The 20,765-nt window shown below is 42.5% G+C and overlaps 1 long non-coding RNA gene across 2 annotated transcripts in view; it reads left to right on the top strand.

Annotated features, from left to right (window-relative positions):
* The first annotated feature begins 15,085 nt into the window (after nucleotides 1-15,085).
* LOC126960127 (uncharacterized) overlaps nucleotides 15,086-20,765 on the top strand; it is a 64,558-nt gene continuing 58,878 nt past the window's right edge. For both annotated transcript variants that reach the window (XR_007727727.1, XR_007727726.1), the window contains exons 1-2: nucleotides 15,086-15,380; nucleotides 15,891-16,017. This is a non-coding gene — a long non-coding RNA (uncharacterized LOC126960127). The remainder of the gene's footprint in view (nucleotides 15,381-15,890; nucleotides 16,018-20,765) is intronic.

Below are 20,765 nucleotides of genomic sequence, written 5' to 3' on the forward strand. Positions count from 1 at the left end.
CACTCTAAGAGAGAGGAGAGGCCATCCACTCTGGGAGAGGGGAGGGGCTGGCTTTTGCTTTAAAAGCTTTAAAACTTTAAAAATAAAATGTATGCATACTTTATATATATGTGTGTCCATGTGTGTGTATCTATGTTTTCCTCCAGAACTGTCTTCATTATCCAGCTTCTATGCAAGGTCTATGATTTTGGCCTATATTTTTCATCTTCAAATACAGTACAAAAATTACCAGTGTTACCTTAACTGAGATACAAATTCTATAAAAATGGAAAATCCATAGCATGCTTGATGATTAATGAAGCAGACTATATTATCCAATATTCCAATAAGACAAAATAATCACAATGATTTCTCTTTTTTGGAAAAATGTTTCTCTTATTCTTCTACGTTTTTGTTAAGATTTTTTTTTCTTAAACAAGAAACATGTCTAATATCTGTAAAAACACAAAGTTTTGGGCTGGATGCAATGGCTCATGCCTGTAATTGCAGCACTTTGAGAGCCCGAGATGAGTGGATCACGAGGTCAGGAGATTGAGACCATTCTGGCTAACACGGTAAAACTCCATCTCTACTAAAAATACAAAAGAAAAGCCAGACATGGTGGTGAGCACCTGTAGTCCCAGCTACTTGGGTGGCTGAGGCAGGAGAATGACATGAACCCGGGAGGTGGAGCTTGCAGTGAGCCAAGATCGTGCCACTGCCCTCCAGCCTGGGCTACAGAGCGAGACTCCTTCTCAATAAATAAATAAATAAATAAATAAATAAATAAATAAATAAAACTTAATAGAGCAATTTGAACAAAAGCAGCAATAAAATAATTTAGAAAATACAAGCTATTAAAAAATAATTTTAAAACTTGTGGAACAAAGTCAAACAGCACTCAAAGAAAATGTATACCCTTACATGTTTGTTTAAAAAGTAATTTAAATTACATTGATCTACTAAACTAGGAAAAGCAAAATAAACAAAAAGGGTAAATAATTAAGACATAAGGAAAAAGTAGAAAAAAAAAGATTTAAAAAAAATACGAAATGAGGATTCTTTCAAAAGACTAAGATAATAAAATAGTGAAGCCTCTGATAAGTAATCAAGATAAAGAAAACCTTGAAGAGAAAAGAGCATATAGCCACATGTGAATATGATGCAAAAAGTGAAAACTACACATCTTTACAACACCTTAGAAGTATGGATGAAGTGTTCATTTGTTTAAGAATCTACAGTTATGAAAACTAACTGAGGAAGTGGAAAATCTGGAGACCAATATGCAGAAGAAGGAAAAAAGACAAAGACTCATCCTCCAAATTAGATATTTATTTAAACCAGAATTTGTTAGCCTCAGCAATATTGATATATTGGGCCAGACAATTCTTTGTGGAGGGTTCTCCTGGTGTGTTGCTGGATGTTTAGAAACATCCCCTCTACCTACAGAATGCCAATAAGACCTCCCAACCATGACCAGTTGTGATCATAAAAATGTCTCCAGATATTTCCAAACGTCCCGTGGGAGGTAAAATACTCCTGCAGTTGAAAATTACTCTGTAAACTAGATCTACATCCTAGATCTTAGAAAAAAGATGTTAAGCTTCCCAAGTCAGCCCTGCATACCCTTGACACTGAAATGAAATAACAGCCTTAAAGGAAACAAACAGAACTATAATCTTATTTAATACAGAAGTAAAAATGTAAAAATAAAATATTACCATAGCCATTCTAACAGTGTTTATTATAGGAATGTAAAGATGACTCAAAATTAGGAAAATTTCATCAGGCAAGTCACAAATTATATTTCTACATGGAATTGAAGGCACAACCATGAAAAACAAAGTAGCTCTATATGCATTAAGTCCATGATCTATTCCAATTTGCAGATATCTTACATGATCTATTCCCAATTTGTCAGATATCCTCCAAATTACAGAAGGAAAAGATTATAGGTGTGAGCTGAACACCTGAACACATATTTTCACACATCACACCTGCTCTTTGTCCTGAGGGATCACCAAGGTAGGGAAATACAGTGAAGAATAAACATTGTATAAACACACAATTACAAAAAGGAATGGGGTTACCAATAGAAGAGAATTCATCTCCGTTAGACAACAATAGTAAATGGAAAATGGTTAATTAATGGAGCAAAGCTAACAAAGGTGGAGGTCAGGGGGATACTGAGAACAAGGAGGCTAATTTGTCCCACAGCAACCTGGAAAGGTTTTAGACTCAGATACGAGGTACCCCCGAGAGTGGGACTGATAGGCAAGACTGAAAACAGAGATTAACCAAAAGCCTGTATAGAGAACACATGTTACAGGCCCTGAAACACACTGTTGCCCCCATCTCCTTAAGCAGAACCCAAGCAAATATACCTACCTCAGACAAGAGAATGTAGATTTTACATCCAGAGGAATGGAGTAGTTCCAGCCATCATTTACGATTGCACCAGGAGATAAGATAGAGGGGTGGAGGATAACAATTAGGAATCAGCCTACATTCCCCTAAAAGCTATCAGTTGACAAGTCTTGGCCACAAAGAACTCCCAATCAATTTTTATTTATTTTTATTTGTATTTATTTATTTATTTTGAGACAGGGTCTTGCTCTTTCACTTAGGCTGCAATGCAGGAACGCAGTGGCATGATCACAGCTCACTATAGCCTCAACCTCCCGGGCTCAAGCAATCCTCCTGCCTCAGCCTCCCATGTAGCTGGGACTACAGAAGGGTGTCACCACACCTCACTATTTTTTTTTTTATTTTTTGTAAAGATGAGGTCTCACTATGTTGCCCAAACTAGTCTTGAGCTCCTGGGCTCAAATGATCCTCCAAATTTGGTCTCCCACAGCTCTGAGATTATAGGTGTGAGCCACCACACACTGGCTCCCAGTCTTTTAGCACCTCTCTCAAATATGAATGAACAAATAAAGGAATTAAAAAAAAAAAAAAAGACTACAGGTCAGGCACGGTAGCTCACACCTGTAATCCCAGCACTTTGGGATGCGAGGTGGGTGGATCACCAGAGGTTGGGAATTCAAGACCAGACTCATCAACATGGAGAAGTCTCATCTCTACTAAAAATACACAAATTAGCTGGTAGTGCATGCCTGTAATCCCAGCTACTTGGGAGGCTGAGGCAGGAGAACCACTTGAATCTGGGAGGCAGAGGTTGTGGTCAGCCGAGATCTCATCATTGTACTCCAGCCTGGGCAGCAAGAGCGAAACTTGGTCTCAAAAAAAAAAAGAAAAAAAGACTACAAATGATAAGCAACGTAGAAGAGATATTTAAGGAAAGGCTTTAAAAAGAAAAATAAGACCAAAATAAACTAAGAAAAAATGTATTAAAGAACAAAGAGATGCAAGGGAGAAGACAAAGAGTATCAAAATCACTTCATAAAGACACTTGTGAATATATTACATGTATAAAACAAAACAGAATATGAGTAAGAAATAATCAGAGAAGAAAAAGTTCTTCGAACTCAGGGTTCATCCTGGGAGTTGGTCCGCAATGAGCCACACCTCCCGTCATCACGTCCTTGGACAGGTCCATCCCACAGTGAATCTGGGTTGGCCCCAAGACTCACTTTAACCTGTAGCATGTGGTAGAAATGACGCTGGAACTGTTCCAGGTCTAAGCCTTAAGAACGCCTGGCAGGTCCACTTCTGTGCTTCTGGAAGCCAAAACTAAGAATTGACTACCCTCTTGGAGAAAGAAAAGCCACATGAAGAGGCCCGAGAGGATGAGGTGCTATGCGGAGAGAAAGGCCACAGGAAGAAACACCAAGGCAGCAGACCTGTGGGTGAAGAAGCCGCCTCAGACATTCCACTGCAGCTGAGCATCCAGACGACCAGTCCCTGCCACCGTCTCACCGCACAGTGAGAGCTGCCAAATGAGACCAGCAGAAAAACTGTCCAGCTAGCCCCAGTTAACCCATACAGTAGTGACAGATAGACAAATGTGTAGTTTGATGCCATTACGTTTTGGGATAATTGGTTAAGCAACAATAAATAACCAAAACAAAACTTAAAGTTATGACTCTCCAAATAAAATTTCCTCAAAGTTGAAAGATAAGAAAAATATTCCGAACTTAATTTTTTTTAAAAAATTAGAAATAACGTGAGATACAAGACTCAAGGCAAGAGGTCTAAAATCCAATTAACAGACACTTCAAAATGAACAAATAAAATGGAAAGGAGAAAGTTAACAACAAAAATATGACAAGATTCAAGACTCAACTTTGAAAGAGCCTATCCATAGGCCGATCCATTTGGTGTACCCAGCGCAATGAATGAAAAAAGACCCACACTAAGTACACTGTTGTGCTATTTCAGCTCACCAAGGAAAAGACAAACTCCTAAAAGCTTCCAGGGAGAAAGTTCTGCATAAAGAAGTGAAACTCAGGATGGCATGAGGCTTCACCACCACAACTGGTTAGAAGACAACAGCACGGACTTTGGAATTCTAAGGTAAAATTATCCTCAACCTAGAAATACATAATCAACCAAACTATCAATCAAGCGTGAGGGTAGAATATGAGAGACGTGAATACTGATGGGGATGTGGTACGCACCAGGCAGTGTTCTAAATGGCTTACATGTACCAATTCAATTAATCCTCATAGCTCCCTAAAAACATAGGTACTACGGCTATTACGGGCTCCCCCATTTTGCAAATGGAAAATTCATGCATAGAGCAATTAGGGAATCATCCCAAGGGCATACAGCTAATAAGTAGGAGAACCAAGATTCAAACCTATCTCGGACTGGCTCCAAAACTCAAACACTGAGTCATATTTTTTTGGAAGATAGAGCTCAGAAAAGATACCACTCCATGCTTTCTTAGGGTTTTATTTGAGGACATTGTCAGGTAAAATGAGAAAGGGTAAGCCAAGAACGATGACATGGGATCCAGGAAACAATGTAGCTACTGTAGGAAAGCAGATGAGAAAACCCTCAAGATGGCATCTGCACAGCCAACCGAAAGAACAACCTGCCAAGATGGGCACAGAGGAGCCAAAGGCTTCAAAAGATAAGGAGATCTCACAGAAAGGGCTACAACAGCATTTTTTAAATGAAAAATTACTACTATGAGGAAGACCTGCAAAACAAAAAACAGTGCCAAGAAAAGAAATACCCTATCCTAAATAGTCTAGAAAACTTGGCTTTACTCTACAAAGTCCTAATGATAAGAGATTACTTGTATGACTAAAGATAATGTTTGAGGAAGGGGAAGTGGGTGGTATAAGAGCTAAATTATCATGTATTATAGTAAAAAGTAAATAATTGATGCCTAAATAGGTAAATCCAGGAAGAAGTTAAGGGTGGTTGTGAGCTAGCGGAGATTTCTGTTGCTTGCAGGAGATGACATTTGGGCAAGTCCTTAAGAAGCATAGACAGACGTAAGGAGATGACATTTCTAGGTGAAGGTAACTGAATAAGCAAAGACAAAAAAAGAAAGAAGCAAGAACATTTATGGACACCAGGAATATTAACAACGAAAAGATGGTGGTAGGGAGAAGGGCAATTGTTTGCCTGTCATAGTAAATACCATCAGCTCCAAAGAATGAAAGGTTATTTTTAGTACCTAAAACAGAACAAAGCAATTCAACAGGAACAAAAAAACCTAACTTCTAAATAAGTTGAATGATAAAAAAAAATCATCCTAGTTTGACTTTTGCTTGAGACAATTTATTTTAATCTCTTGAACACTAGAGAATTTTTACTTTCCCTGTAAATAATTCATTACTACTACTACTACTACTACTATTATTATTATTATTATTATTATTGAGAGGGAGTCTCGCTCTGTTGCCCAGGCTGGAGTGCAGTGGCGCCATCTCGGCTTACTGCAAGCTCCGCCTCCTGGGTTCATGCCATTCTCCTGCCTCCACCTCTGGAGTAGCTGGGACTACAGGCGCCCGCCACCACACTTGGCTAATTTTTTGTATTTTTAGTAGAGATGGGGTTTTACCGTGTTAGCCAGGATGGTCTCGATCTCCTGACCTCGTGATCTCCCGCCTTGGCCTCCCAAAGTGCTGGGATTATTATTATTATTTTTGAGACGGAGTTTCACTCTTGTCGCCCAGGCTGAAGTGCAATGGTGTGATCTCAGCTTGCTGCAGCCTCCACCTCCCAGCTTCAAGCGATTCTCCGGCCTCAGCCTCCTGCGTAGCTGGGATTACAGGTGCTCGTCACCACACCCAGCTAATTTTTGTATATTTAGTGGAGACAGGGTTTCACCATGTTGGTCAGGTTAGTCTCAAACTCCCGACCTCAGGTGATCCACCCGCCTAAGCCTCCCAAAGTGCTGGGATTACAGGTGTGAGTCACCGCCGCAGGCCTAATTATTTTTATTTGTCTACTTGACTTTTTTTTTTTTTCTATCCCTACCCGCACCTCTTTCCTGGAGTAGGAAAATGTAGGACTCCATGAGTCCATCCCAACATGGACTCCAAGATGCTCCAGGCTGTCTCTCTTACTCATCATGATTCTGTATTACACACCCAGCACAAAGTGGACCGTCAAATAAAGAAAATCTTAGAGTAAAAATGGCCTGCAACAAAACTATGGAAATAGTGAGAAGATCAGGCACTGCCAGGGGTTGAAGGGAGGGACAAATGAATAGGCAGAGCATAGAGGATTTGGGGGCAGTGAAACTACTCAGTATGATACAGTAATTATAGACACATGTTATTATACTTTTGACCAAATCCATAAAATGTCCAACACACCAAGAGCGAACCCTAATGTTAACCATGGACTTTGGGCAATAAAGGTGTATCAGTATAGGTTCATTGATTGTAACAAATGGACCACTCTGGTGCCCATGTTGGTAGTAGGGAAGGCTGTAAATGCGTAGGGGCAGGAGCTGTATGGGAACTGTCTGTACTTTCCGCTCAACTTTGCTGTGAACCTAAAACTGCTCTAAAATTGATCTATTTAAAAGAGAGAGGAGGCCAGGTTCAGTGGCTCATACCTGTAATCCCAGTACTTTGGGAAGTCGAGGCGGGAGGATCACGAGGTCAGGAGTTCAAGACCAGTCTGACCATCATGGTGAAACCCCATCTCTACTAAAAATACAAAAAATTAGCCAGGCGTGGTGGCGAGCGCCTGTAATCCCAGCTACTCAGGAGGCTGAAGCGGGAGAATCGCTTGAACCCAGGAGGCAAAGGTTGCAGTGAGCAGTAAGCCAAGATCATGCCATTGCACTTCAGCCTGGGCTACAGAGGAAGACTCAGTCTCAAAAAAAAAAAGAAAAAAGAAAAGAAAAGAGAGAGAGAGAAAGAAAATGGCCTAAGAGACTACCAAATACCACCAGATGACACTCTTTCTCTCAGAAGCTCCAATGAGGGCTGCATTTGTAGAAACTGCTGCTGCTGAAGAGTGTAGCAGGGATTGTGACTGCCCCTGGCCCAGTTATTCGTGAAGTTCATGAAGTTCATGAAGCTCAAGGAGCTTCACAGTGTTGTCCCAGCCCAGCTCCAGGTTTGTACTTTCCATGGGTGTTATTAAAGATAGGTATTGTTAGGATTCAGGTGTGATGAGGCCAACAGGTCAGGAGATGACTGCCGCTGGAAAGAGAGTTTTTTACTGTTCCCAAGAGGAAGGGGTACCAGGTAGGTCAGGAGATAGAGCAGGAGCAAAAGGAGGGCAAGGGCCTTTCTTATGGTTTCCACAGGAAGGGACAGGTGACGCAGGGTAAGCAGACTTAGCATTGACTGGTTTGAATAATTTCTGGGGCATGATTGACTGGGGCATAGGGCTGTCCGTAGTATTCTGGTAGCTGGTCCTGGGGTGACTAGGGCAGGTAGATCCTGGCCCAGAGTATAAGAGCCTGAGAAAGGAGGGGGCTGGGGTATGAGCACTGGATTGCTTGAATTTTTTTATTTTTTAGACGGAGTCCCACTCTGTGGCCCAGGCTGGAGTGCAGTAGCGTGATCTTGGCTCACTGCAACCTCTGCCTCCCAGGTTCAACAGATTCTGCTGTCTCAGCTTCCCCAGTAGCTGGGATTACAGGCATGTGCCACCATGTCCAGCTAATTTTTTTTTGTATTTTTAGTAGAGACAGGGTTTCGCCCCGTTGGCCAGGCTGGTCTGCAATGGATGGGTTGATTTGTGTACGAAAGGCAGGCTTTCAGGCAAGCTCTTTGCTATCTCTAGGAACTGGCTAATCCTGGGAAGCACAGTCTCTCTCTCCAGAGTCACCAAGGCTCCAAAATGCCAAAGCGTCTGAACCACATGGTTAATAAAATGGAGTATAGTGACGCAAAGTTACAATCTCCAGTTCACAAGTGAGGTCAGAAGCAATTCCAGGAAAATTAGTTTCTTATGGTTACTATTATCAGGCCACTCAGAGGAGTTTTGATTTCCTGAAAAGGAAATCTTCCACGCTGATGCTATAGAAAAAGATCTAATTGCTTCTATAAACTGGCAAGAATATTACCATAACCACAGAATTTTTTGCCAGTTTCCCAACTGGAAAAAACTAAGACGTATTTGAGCTCCTTTAAGTCACTCCTGTTTACCTGCATGGTCTTAAGGTGACTCTTAGAGAGAGGACACAGGCAATGTGAGTGGGAGAAGGGCCCAGGTGCCACACCTTACTTGTACTGGCAGATGGGGAGGAACAGCACAGACCGCACATCTGAGAGAAGAACTGGTTACCCACAGACAAGGCCAGGAGTGTCCTGAGGTTACTCCAGGGCCTGAGAGCTTCCAGGCAGATGTAAACATGAAGGGTGGCTTGGAGCAACTGTATTATAACTGCACAATCTGAAGTGAGGCATTGTCTGTGGCAGCAGCCTCCCCGAGCCGGCAATAATCCCTTTTTCTAATCTGGTTTAATTAAGTGGACACCAGGCGTGGATCAGAAGAGAAGGGTCATTTATGGGATTGCATTATTTAACCAGGTGATCACTTAGAAGGTTTTGAGTTTCCAAAACAAAAAGAGACTGTGCTACTAAGAACTGGCATGCAGTGGGCAGTTTAATAAAACTGAAATGCCGGCCGGGCACGATGGCTCACGCCTGTAATCCCAGCACTTTAGGAGGCCAAGGTGGGTGGATCACCTGAGGTCAGGAGTTCGAGACCAGCCTGGCAAACATAGTGAAACCCCCGTCTCTACTAATAATAATACAAAAATTAGCTGGGCGTGGTGGCACGCGCCTGTAATCCCAGCTACTCAGGAGGCTGAGGCAGGAGAATCGCTTGAACCTGGGAGGCGGAGGTTGCAGTGAGCTGAGATCGTGCCACAGCACTCCAGCCTGGGCAACAGAGCGAAACTCCATCTCAAAAAACAAACAAACAACACACACACACACACACAAAACAAAACAAACAAACAACTAACTTTTCTTTACTGTGTATAGTTTTACTGCAATTCCCTGCCTAACCCCGAACTGCATGGTGGGAAGTGCAGGGATAGGTGAGCAGCGCAGTTCCTGATAGGACTTCCTGCCTATGATGAGACCATTGAATACAGACTGTGAGCCTGTTATTTTTCCATAATGTTGAAAATGATCATTTGAGGGTGTGGGGAGATGCGGAAATGACTATTTGGGGATCAAGGAGGAATTTAAATTGATCAGGGGTTAGCCAGACTGCATCTCTTTTCGTCTTTTGAAGTTTACTGCAGCAAGGTGTTGATTAGTGCAGCATAATGGTCTTGGGACAGGACAGTCAGCATTGTGCAGCTCCTGGCTTTAATCTGAAGCCTACCTTCCTCCCGCAGATCTGTAATAATTCCAGGTGGCAGTATGGTTTTGCTTACAGGTGTCCATGCGATGTGGACATTGCCCACGGAGGGCACAGAGCAGCAAGACCCAGGAGGGAGATATTTCCCCAGTTCTCCACACACCAGGATGTTTGAGAGAAGAGCTAAGTCTTGGTTTTACGACAGTGAGACAAGAACACAGAGAGAAAAGAAGAGGAACAAGTGGCTCTCGGATACTGATGAGTTATAAAGAGAAGATCCTGAAGGAATTCAATGTGAGTCAGCTGCTCCCGCACTTGGCGTCTGATGGCGTGTTCTCCTTAAAGGAGTACCCAGAGATCCTCCCTCAGGATTGCTATCCCAAGAGAGTGGAGGCTTTTCTCCTGAAGCTCTTTTTCAAAGGTGCAAAAGCCTCCTGTGCTTTCTGCTCTCATCTGGAGGAATTCTGCCTTCCCTACTCACCTACTTTTTTCTTCATTACGAAGGTAAGGACATAGTTTGCTCTAAAAAGTAGTAAGCTTAATTATGATCTAACCAAAATATCAGGTACCCAGCCACAGTATGTTATCATGAGTTTCAACCCTGCATTGATCTTTACTTTAATAAAAATACCCACTGCTTCTCTCTAAAATCTCATGATGTAGCAGGACGAGCTGCAGACAAAACTCCTCAGACACCAGATTAAAGAAGGAAGAGGTTTTTTTATTCGGCCGGGAGTGTCGGCAGACTCACGTCTTAAGAGCCGAGCTCCCCGAGAAAGAAATACTTGGCCTTTTTAAAGGCTTACAACTTTAAGGGGTCCACGTGAAGGTGTCGTGATAAATCGAGCAAGCGTGGGAAACGTGACTGGGGGCTACGTGCATCAGCTAACAGAACAGAAAGTTTTACAATGCTTTTTTCATACAGTGTCTGGAATTTACAGATAACACAGGTAGTTTAGGCCAGGGGTTGATGTTATTATTATTACTTTGTTTAACTTTTAGGACTGGGTGATGGTGCCAAGGTTGTCTGGCTATTTATCTTACTTTTGTTTCTTTCTCACTCTCCTCCTGTCTTGTGAACTAGGCAAGGTGGGGGGAGGAGGGCAGCAGGAGTAGTAGTGGTCTCCTTCCTTAATGATATAGAAGTAAGCATCTGTGATGCCCAAGAAAACTGTATACAGCTCCTGACACAACCTGAGGGATGATTTCTAATCATCTAATAGAAATATTTATATCTTTCTTGTTTTAATGAGGATTTTTAAGTGCAAGACATAAAATATTAATAGGTTAAGGAAGCTGGACTTAGCTTTCATTCTGCAGGTAGAGGCACAAAAATGATCATGGTTCTTCAAAATGTTAGAGTTGATGTATGATCTATGAATTCCATTCTTAGTTATAAACTCAAGATAAATGAAAATGTATCCATGAAAACCTGGTCTAAGAAGGTTCATAGCAGCATCATTCATAATAGTCAAAAAGTAGAAACAATCCAATTACCTATCAACCAGATGGATAACAAAATATGGCCTCTCTACACAACAGAATATTATTTCATCATAAAAAGGAATGAGTTACTGAGGCATGCTACAACACAGATAACCTTTAAAACTATGCTAAGAGAAAGAAGCCCATCACAACATGTACATCTGTAGGTTTCCGTTCCTATGAAATGTCCATAAGAGGAAAATCAACAGAGACAAAGTAGATTAGTGGCTGCCAGGACCAGAGGTCGTGGGTGAATGGGAAGTGACTGCTGACGGTACAGTACTTTTTTTTGAGATAATGAAAATGTTCTGAGATTAGATTATGATTGCATACATCTGTGAATATGCTAAAAACTACTGAACTATATATATTTAAAAATTAAATATGTTAATATTTAATATTTTAATATATTAAATATATGTTAATATTAAATATAAATGTTAACATTTGATACAGTAAATATTTAAAAACATTAAATGTTTAAATATATATTTAAAAGAGTGATTTCTGTGGTATGCACATTACATCTCAATAAAGCTGTCATTTAAAAAAATTGGCACAGGGACAAGGTGCGGTGGCTCATACCTGTAATCACAGCACTTTGGGAGGCGGAGGTGGGTGGATCATTTGAGGTCAGGAGTTTGAGACCAGCCTGACCAACACGGTGAAACACTTTCTCTGCTAAAAATACAAAAAAATTAGCTGGGCGTAGTGGCACATGCCTATAGTCCCAGCTACCCAGGAGGCTGAAGCAGGAGAATGGCTTGAGCCTGGGAGGCGGAGGTTGTAGTGAGCCAAGATGGCGCCACCGCACTCCAGCCTGGGCAACAGTGTGAGACTCTGTCTCAAAAAAAAAAAAAAAAAATTGGCAAGGAAGTCTTCTCAACTGTTTCTCTTCTCCCAGCCTTCCAAAGAGAGATCTGTAATTGCCTGTTCTAATTTTCCAATCTCCTTCCTTCTCAAGAGAAAGGGTTCTTTCTTGCTAGGAGAGGGTTTGGGTTGGCTGATGTCATAAAGAAATGAAGGCCGGGCGCGGTGGCTCACGCCTGTAATCCCAGCACTTTGGGAGGCCGAGGCGGGTGGATCACAAGGTCAGGAGATGGAGACCATCTTGGCTAACACGGCGAAACCCCGTCTCTACTAAAAATACAAAAAAACTAGCCGGGCGAGGTGGCGGCGCCTGTAGTCCCAGCTACTCGGGAGGCTGAGGCAGGAGAATGGCGTGAACCCGGGAGGTGGAGCTTGCAGTGAGCTGAGATCGCGCCACTGCGCTCCAGCCTGGGCGACAGAGCGAGACTCCATCTCAAATAAAAATAAATAAATTAAAAAATAAAAAGAGAAGAAGAAGAAGAAATGAAGAGTTGGGGGAGGGAAAGAAGAGTAGGAGAGAGAAAAGGTGAACAGGGCTGGTCAGAAGAGAAAGGTTTGGGGAAGGTAACCGCAGCAGATGTTTTGGGAAAGTTGCAGGAGTAACGGGGACAGATGCAAGAACAGGGGATTCCTATTTTGTGATACCATGGCCTGTGTGCATGTGGACCTATTCAGGTTTCAGAGAATTGCAAGAAAAGGATTTGAACTATTTTGAAGTAGCATTTGGTTGCTGGTCTTCATTTGCCTACGTTTCTCCAAGACAGAACCATAACGGCCCAGACTTATATTTTAAGCGTTTGTAATACAGTCAAGCTTTTATATTTTACAATATATTGAAATAATATATTTTAAGGTTTGTCTCTGGAAAAATTGCCTTTGGCTTTTAGGATAGTTGTGGCAAATTACAGGTTAATTATAAACCCCTCCATTCCACAGTCTCCGTAACATTGAGTAAAATGATCAATCCCCTGAAAAAGTCAAGTTGGTGAAAATGAATATTTATGAACGACTTCTTATGTTACTTTAGGCTTTCATGTAATACAATTTTTTTCTGAGAAGTATTTATTCATCCATGTAGCTGAATGAAAGCTACATGTTTTTGCAACTTCCACGAGAATCTAAAACTACTTAAAAGTTGTATTTTTTTAAAAAATGATATAGCAATTATATTATCCAAGTTTAACTGAAGAGATTGTTTTTGAGGGTTTTTGTTTGTTTTTTTGGGTTTTTTTTGAAAAATAAAATTTAGGCTGGGCGTTGTGCTCACGTCTGTAATCCCAGCACTCTGGGAGGCTGAGGCAGGCGAATCACCTGAGGTCAGGAGTTCAAGACCAGCCTGGCCAACATGGTGAAACCCCATCTCTACTAAAAATACAAAAATTAGCCAGGCATGGTGGTAGGCGCCTGTAATCCCAGCTACTTGGAAGGCTGAAGCAGGAGAATCGCTTGAACCCAGGAGGTGGAGGTTGCAGTGAGCCAAGATCGTGCCATTGCACTCCAGCCTGGGTGATAAGAGCAAACCTGTGTCTCAAAAATAATAATAATAATAATGTATTATTACTGTAATACCTTATAATACCTGTGTCTCAAAAAAAGAAAAGAAAAGAAAAGGGAAGGGAAAGGAAGGGAAGGGAGGAAGGAAGGAAAGGAAGGAAGGAAGGAAAGAAAGAAAAGAAAGGAAAGAAAGGAAAGAAAGGAAGAAAAAAAAAGAAAGAAAGAAAGAGAAAGCAGAGAAAAAAGGAAAATTTGAAAATATTTGTTCTTTTGCCACCTGAATGTCATAGCAGTGGTTAGAATTTAGGCTTTTAATGTTTGTAAGTGATTCCCTGGGTAATAATCAATCCCAGGCTATAAAGCAAGTACTTTGCAAGAGCTTAAGCCCCTCCCAGCACTGGGCAAGCCATCTGTGCTCAGTGGGGCTCAGCCTCTGTGGGTGCCCCCAAAGAGGCTGATTTATGATCGGCTATAACGACATCCAACTTCAGAAGGAAATCCATTTCTTCTCACTGTATGGGGTAGACTCAGCTCATATAAATTCTGAGGAAGCCCTACAGTTCTGTGATACAAAAACAAGCAGCTGCCGTCATTAGAAACACAGACTATTAAATAACTGCATCCTAGGGTAGCACAGCAAGGAAGTTCCAAGTTAGCAGTGCTGCTGCAGAGTGCTCCGCAGAAGGCAGGATTATCAATTCAGCACAAAGTTGAAGGCAAGAACTCGTGGTATTTCGCTATCATTGCTAGTGATATTCACGGGGCCTGGAAGTCCTATACTGTCTCTTCATGTTTTATATCCACATTTTAATGTTGTTTGTGGACAATACTGGTTGTTACAACAGGTCACTTGTACCATAAAAAGAATGACTGGCACCTCTAATTACAGGGGAAGACCCACCTCACAGGGACCAAGGAGTAGGGGCAAGAGGCTCATCCCTGCAGCACTTCCCACCTCTTTGTTTGTTTGTTTGTTTGTTGAGACGGAGTCTCGCTCTGTCGCTCTATCTCCCAGGCTGGAGTGCAGTGGCGCGATCTGGGCTCTCTGCAAGCTCCGCCTCCCGGGTTCACGCCATTCTCCTGCCTCAGCCTCCCGAGTAGCTGGGACTACAGGCGCCCGACACCACGCCTGGCTAATTTTTTGTATCTTTAGTAGAGACGTGATTTCACCGTGTCAGCCAGGGTGGTTTTGATCTCCTGACCTTGTGATCCGCCCGCCTCGGCCTCCCAAAGTGCTGGGATTACAGGCGTGAGACACTGTGCCTGGCCCACTTCCCACCTCTTAAAGTGGCCACACATTTCTTTTGTTCCTGACCTTCTCCCATTGGGAAGATGGGCAAGAGCTAGAGCTAGAAGGGCAACTGAAGTGTGAACATACCAGGAAAGCTCAGGGAAAGTGGCCCCCAAACCATCTTTCCCATAGCTCGTCTCTTGGGGTGGGCTTTTCTGCAGTGACGTGATTCAATGTGACTGCATGATTATGTGTTCACAACCAGCAGGCACGGGGCTGGCACTGACTACATGATGATGGGAGGATGGGCGCCGCCTTCAGGAGCTGGAGGAGCAGAAGACATGAACAAAGGTGGCGGCTGATATGCGCAGGGGTGGGTGAAGAGGTGCAGGAGGCGGGCTTGGAGAGTTAAAGAGGATCCACAGAAAGTTTCAATCCATGTGCCGTCAGCTCTTTGCTGGGGACCATTGCCTCTTGGGCCTGATGGGAAGCAGGGCGGAAAGGCCTATGAGGGAACCAAGTGGCTGAAGTGTTCAACCAGGTGTGCGGGGAAGGTGCTGTCCAGGCAGAGGCAGAAATCATGGTCACATCCTGAGGAGGAGCAAGACGAGTTCAACTGGTGAGTCTTAGAAGTCAGCCAGAACCGCCCTCTGACTCTGGTTCCCAAGCTCAAGAGGGACCAAGCCCAAACCCAAGCCCAAGATGGGGAAGTCGTGCGCATCACCAGTAGGTGGCTCAGGAAGAAGCCATATTTGAAAGGGATTCTGGTGCCTCCTTTTCCTTCTTCCCCTGATTCCGTGAAACCCGTTTTTAAATATTGCAAAGAGTGTAGGTATTTCCTCTCAAAGCCCCATGTTCAGAAAAATAGCAGCATGCACTTTTGAAAAAGGGCCACTCTATTCCTAGCTGAGACAAGCACTTATTTATTTTGAACAACTGGTAATGATGTATTTTTCAATGAATGAATGGATGTTTGTTTAGAGAAATGTAAACTGAATAATGTTGGTTCTTTTATATACAATTTGAGATAGCTAAATCTCTAGCAACATATTGTTATAACTTTAAAAAAGATAAGCAACCAGTGGATGAGCTTGCCAGAAATGTGATACCCACTTGTGTTATAATGCAGAACAATCCCATAGGATCTTACAAGATGCATCTGCTGCAGAAGAAACAGCAACGGTTGGAACTCAACCCGATCCTAGCAGTACCCTTGGAACTGAAGATCAAGAACAAAGTCTCCAATGATGTAACAAGTATGTTAACATTCTCAGGGTGTTTGCAATCTTTAAAAAGGCCTATCTTTTTACTTTTCATTTTCTTCCTCTCCTCATAGTTCTTGTTCCACCACGTCCTTTGGCTACTTACATACCGTTTTGCTGATGCTAATATTTTCTAGGACATACTTAGACCACTGTGTGATTTTTTTGGTTGTTCCACAGTATGAAAAGAATGGTATTTGGAGGCCTCCATTTGACTGTGGGGACTTGATGCTGTTGAAGTGTGTGCCTGGTGTCTGTTCTTAGTTTTTGTTCAAGCCTAAAACAAGATGATGCAACTCATTCAGAACATTCCAGATAACTCTGCACTTCAGTAGTAAACTTCTAAAGTATGAGTAAGAGGTTATAAATTAAGCAGTCATTCTCTAAAATGTGTGCCTAATGCTTCTCCGAAAGGAAAGAAAAAATAGTCTTAATTCCTGGTGAGACATTCTGAATTTGCTCCAACATAAATGGCCTCCAGCTTCTCTTTTGGCTCATAAATTACATGTTTTGTGGGCTAGAGTAAAACTTGAACTGCGGTAAGCCTTCATGGCTATTCCTTGCAGGTACAGACTGTCTGATAGGAAGAATTTGCATAAAATGAGAACACAAAGCAGCTATCCAAATGGTCCCTACTCCATGCAGTGTCCTTCCCACCTCAGAGGCATGAATGGAGGCTGGGCACGGTGGCTCACACCTGTAATCCCAACACTTTGGGAGGCCAAGGCGGGCAGATCGCTTGAGGTCAGGAGTTCGAGACTAGCCTGGCCAACATGGTGAAACCTGATCTCTACTAAAACTACAAAAATTAGCTGGGTGTGGTGGTAGGAGCCTGTAATCCCAGCTACTTGGGAGTCTGAGGCAGGAGAATCGCTTGAACCTGGGAGGCGGAAGTTGCAGTGAGCTGAGATTGTACCACTGCACTCCAACCTGGGCAACACAGCAAGACTCTGTCTCAAAAAAATAACATAAAATAAAATAAACAATAAAAAAAAAAGGCATGAATGGAATGTCAATAGTTGGCGTGTACGCCATCTGTTTCCTTCAACTTGCTTATGGCGTATAAGTATCCAAGGTACAACCATCAGTAAGTATTGTAGAAAAAATATAATACACAGGTCAACATTTACTATGTTTAAATAGCATATATAATTAATTTTACCTTTAATCAGGCTTGTTATTAGAAACATGTACTTGGGGCCCCCATTATCACAGTGTGTTCATTTAGAAAGCACACAGCTTTCCAACTTTTCTTTTGCTGGATAGAGACCCATGTAATCTCAGGACAAAGCCCTCCAAGGTCCCTGAGCCTGACTTAGGTGGACTTGGGTTCCCTGTGATGGCAGGCTCCTGAAGAGCCAGGAGGCTTTTGCTGGCTGGAACTGAGCTGGTGGTTCTGGGGTGGGCCCCCTCCGTGGAGACATGAAGTCCTGACAGCCCCATCCAGGAGGTAAGGTCTGCCCTTCCTAATACAAGATTCTGGACTGCAGGTGCCTCTGGGATTTAACAAAAGTGTGATTTCTGTTTATTTTCCCCTCCTACTTCCTGCTTTCAGTACGGAAAGAGAGACAGAGCCTCATTTATATGTAATTATAATATGCACACATGCCGAGAAAAAGAGATCTATTTTAAGGAATTGGCTCGCACAACTATGGGGACTGGCAAGTCCAGAATCTGTAGGGAAAGCTGGCAGGCTGGAAATTCAGGTAAGAGTCAATGTTGCAGTCAGTCTTGAATCTGAATTCCATGGGGCAGAAGACTAGGAACTCAGGCAGAGTTTCCATGTGACAGTTTTAAAGAGAATTCCTTCTTTCTCAGGAAACCTCAGTCTTTGCTCTTAAGGCGTTCTACTGATTGGATGAGGCCCACGCACATTATGAAGGGAACTATGCATTACTCAAAGTCTACTGATATAAATGTTCGTCACATCTGGCCAGGTGCAATGACTCAAGCCTATAATCCCAGCACTTTGGGAGGTCGAGGCGGGTGAATCGCCTGTGGTCGGGAGTTCGAGAGCTGCCTGACCAACATGGTGAAATCCTCTCCCTACTAAAAATACAAAAAAAAAATAGCCAGTTGTGGTGGTGGGCGCTTATAATCCTAGCTACTCGGGAGGTTGAGGCAGGAGAATCGCTTGAACTCAGGACGCGGAGGTTGCAGTGAGCCGAGATCGTGCCATTACACTCCAGTGTGGGTCACAAGAGTGAAACTCTGTCTCAATACAAAAAAGTTCATCACAGTAAAAAAAAAATACTTTCATAGCAACATATAGGCTGATATTTGACCAAATAACTGGGCGCCACAACTTGACTAAGTTAACACAAAATTAAGCATCGCAAGTATTATGCAGCCTTGGGCAAACTGCTAAATCTTTCTATGCCTTAGATTCTCATCTGGAAAATGAGGATAATGAACAGCACCTGTCTCATAAATTTGTGGTAAGGATTAAATGTACAAAAACCTGTAACCTCCTCTGATCCATTCTTCTGTGCCCCAAACTACTCTATGTCTGGCATATCTTTGGCACTCAAGTCATGCTAAGTGGTAACTGACTCAGCAGCTTGTAGACTGCGTCTTTCTGCTTACCTCCTTTTTTACTCTGAAGACAACCATCAGGTCCAAGGCTTCCAGTACTTTATGCAACTAGTCCATGCATACCAGGCCTGCTGACTAAGCTAATCCCAGCACTACTTCTGCACCTTCAGTTTGCCTGGGACTGGCCCCCCACCAGCCCCCAGAAATACCTGAGGCACATGCATTGAATTAAACAGTGCTGCAGATCTTTCTAGATTTTTACTTTCTTTCTTGTGTCTTGTGGAAACACTATCTTGATTCTTATTGCTTGATACATCCTACCTATCCTTGGGTCCTAGCTCCTTCTTTCTTCTGTCTTTTCGTTTTTAGTCTTCTACGCAGGGACAGTGTTAAGATGGTGTGATAATTAATTTTATGTGCCAGTTTGGCTAGGTCAGGGCCCAGATCTTTGGTCAAACATTATTCTGGATGTTTCTGTCTTTTTTTTTTTTTTTTGGATGAAATTAACATTTAAATTGGTGAACTTTGGGCTAGGCACGGTGGCTCACGCCTATAATCCCAACACTTCGGGAGCCTGAGGCGGGTGGATCGCCTGAGATCAGGAGTTCAAGACCAGCCTGGACAACATAGCAAAACCCTGTCTCTACTAAAAATACAAAAAAAAATTATCCAGACGCGGTGGCACACGCCTGTAATCCCAGCTACTCAAGAAGCTGAGCAGGAGAATCTCTTGAACCTGGGAGGTGGAGGTTGCAGTAAGTTGAGATTGCGCTGCTGCACTCCAGCCTGGGTGACAGGGCAAAACTCAAATAACTAACTAACTAACTAACTAACTAACTAACTAAATAAATAAATAAACAAATAAATAAACAGGTGAACTTTGAGTAAAAGCAGATAACCATTCAAAATGTGGGGGATCTCACCCAATCAGTTAAAGACAATAGAACAGAGACCGACCCTTCCTGAGAAAGAAGGAATTCTGCCAATAGACTGCATTTGGAATCTAACTGTAACTCTCCCCTGGGTCTCCAGTCTGCTGGTCAACCCTGCGTAGTTTGGATCTACTACTGCTCCACAGGCTCATAAGCCAATTCATTAAAATACATTTCATTAAATTTTATATGTGTATATAAATGTACACACATATATACTGAGATGTTTATCTCAATATCTTTTGCATGTTTGTGTGTGTGTGTGTGTGTATTCTGTTGGTTTTGTTTCTCTGGAGGAATTCTAACTAATACAGATGGAAAGAACAGTCCTCAAATCCATAGCTCTATGTTGGCCCTGAGAGCTGAAGTCTGGGATCCAAGTAGCCCCCTGCTATAGCTTTCTTTCTTTGAGTTTCTAAGGCTTTTGGGCTTCTGATTCCTGGGGAGGATCAGCACCTTCTCTTTTTCCTGCATTTTCAAGGTCCATGTCTGCTGCCAACCTTTCCCTCAGAGTCTGTTGATACAGATGCCCATGGGGTAAGATATGTACTGGAGTAGTCTAGGAATAAAGACCTGAGTCCTTTCCGCCCACATCCCCCAGCCTAAGTTCCAGAGCTATTTCCTCTTCTGGCTTTAAAACGAAGCCAACAATGTTCCCACACTTCCATTTCCCAAGGAACTGTTATAGCCAACCCTGCCTGCATCCTTAGGTTGGCACCCCTCTCTGTAGCCATGATCTGTTCACTAGCACAGGGAAGAATGGGTGGCCCCTGGTCCATTCTTCCCTTTCTGCCCAGGCTAGTCTTCTCTCTGACTTCATTGCCCTTTTCTGGTCTGAAAATCTAAAGAGAGTATTCCCAACCCTTCTAGGAAATGCGGAAAACACGCCCTGCTGGGGCCATATCTGGACTTTCTGTCTGTATTGGTTTATCTTTATATCACCACTACCTGTGTGTTCACTGCTTATTGCTAACAATGTCTGCATACTTCCCCGCATGCTCCCTACTACTAATAAATCCCGCCATGAATTCAACAGTAGAGTTCAAAGTTCCCTACCTACTGAATAAATTACAATAATGTCTGTTAGGTTAACCTGCAAGGTGCATAAAGTCGATTTTGTTTATTAAAAACAACCTGCAACTTACACATTTTTCTGCATCAGTGAAACTTTGGTCTAAAAATATAATTAACATAATCATCTCATACTCATTTGAAATATAGTCCTGTGGAAAATGCACCTTATTGTTATTTTATCACACTAGATGTGACAGTATG

This window comes from Macaca thibetana, chromosome 7, assembly GCF_024542745.1.
Source record: "Macaca thibetana thibetana isolate TM-01 chromosome 7, ASM2454274v1, whole genome shotgun sequence".
Taxonomy (NCBI): domain Eukaryota; kingdom Metazoa; phylum Chordata; class Mammalia; order Primates; family Cercopithecidae; genus Macaca; species Macaca thibetana.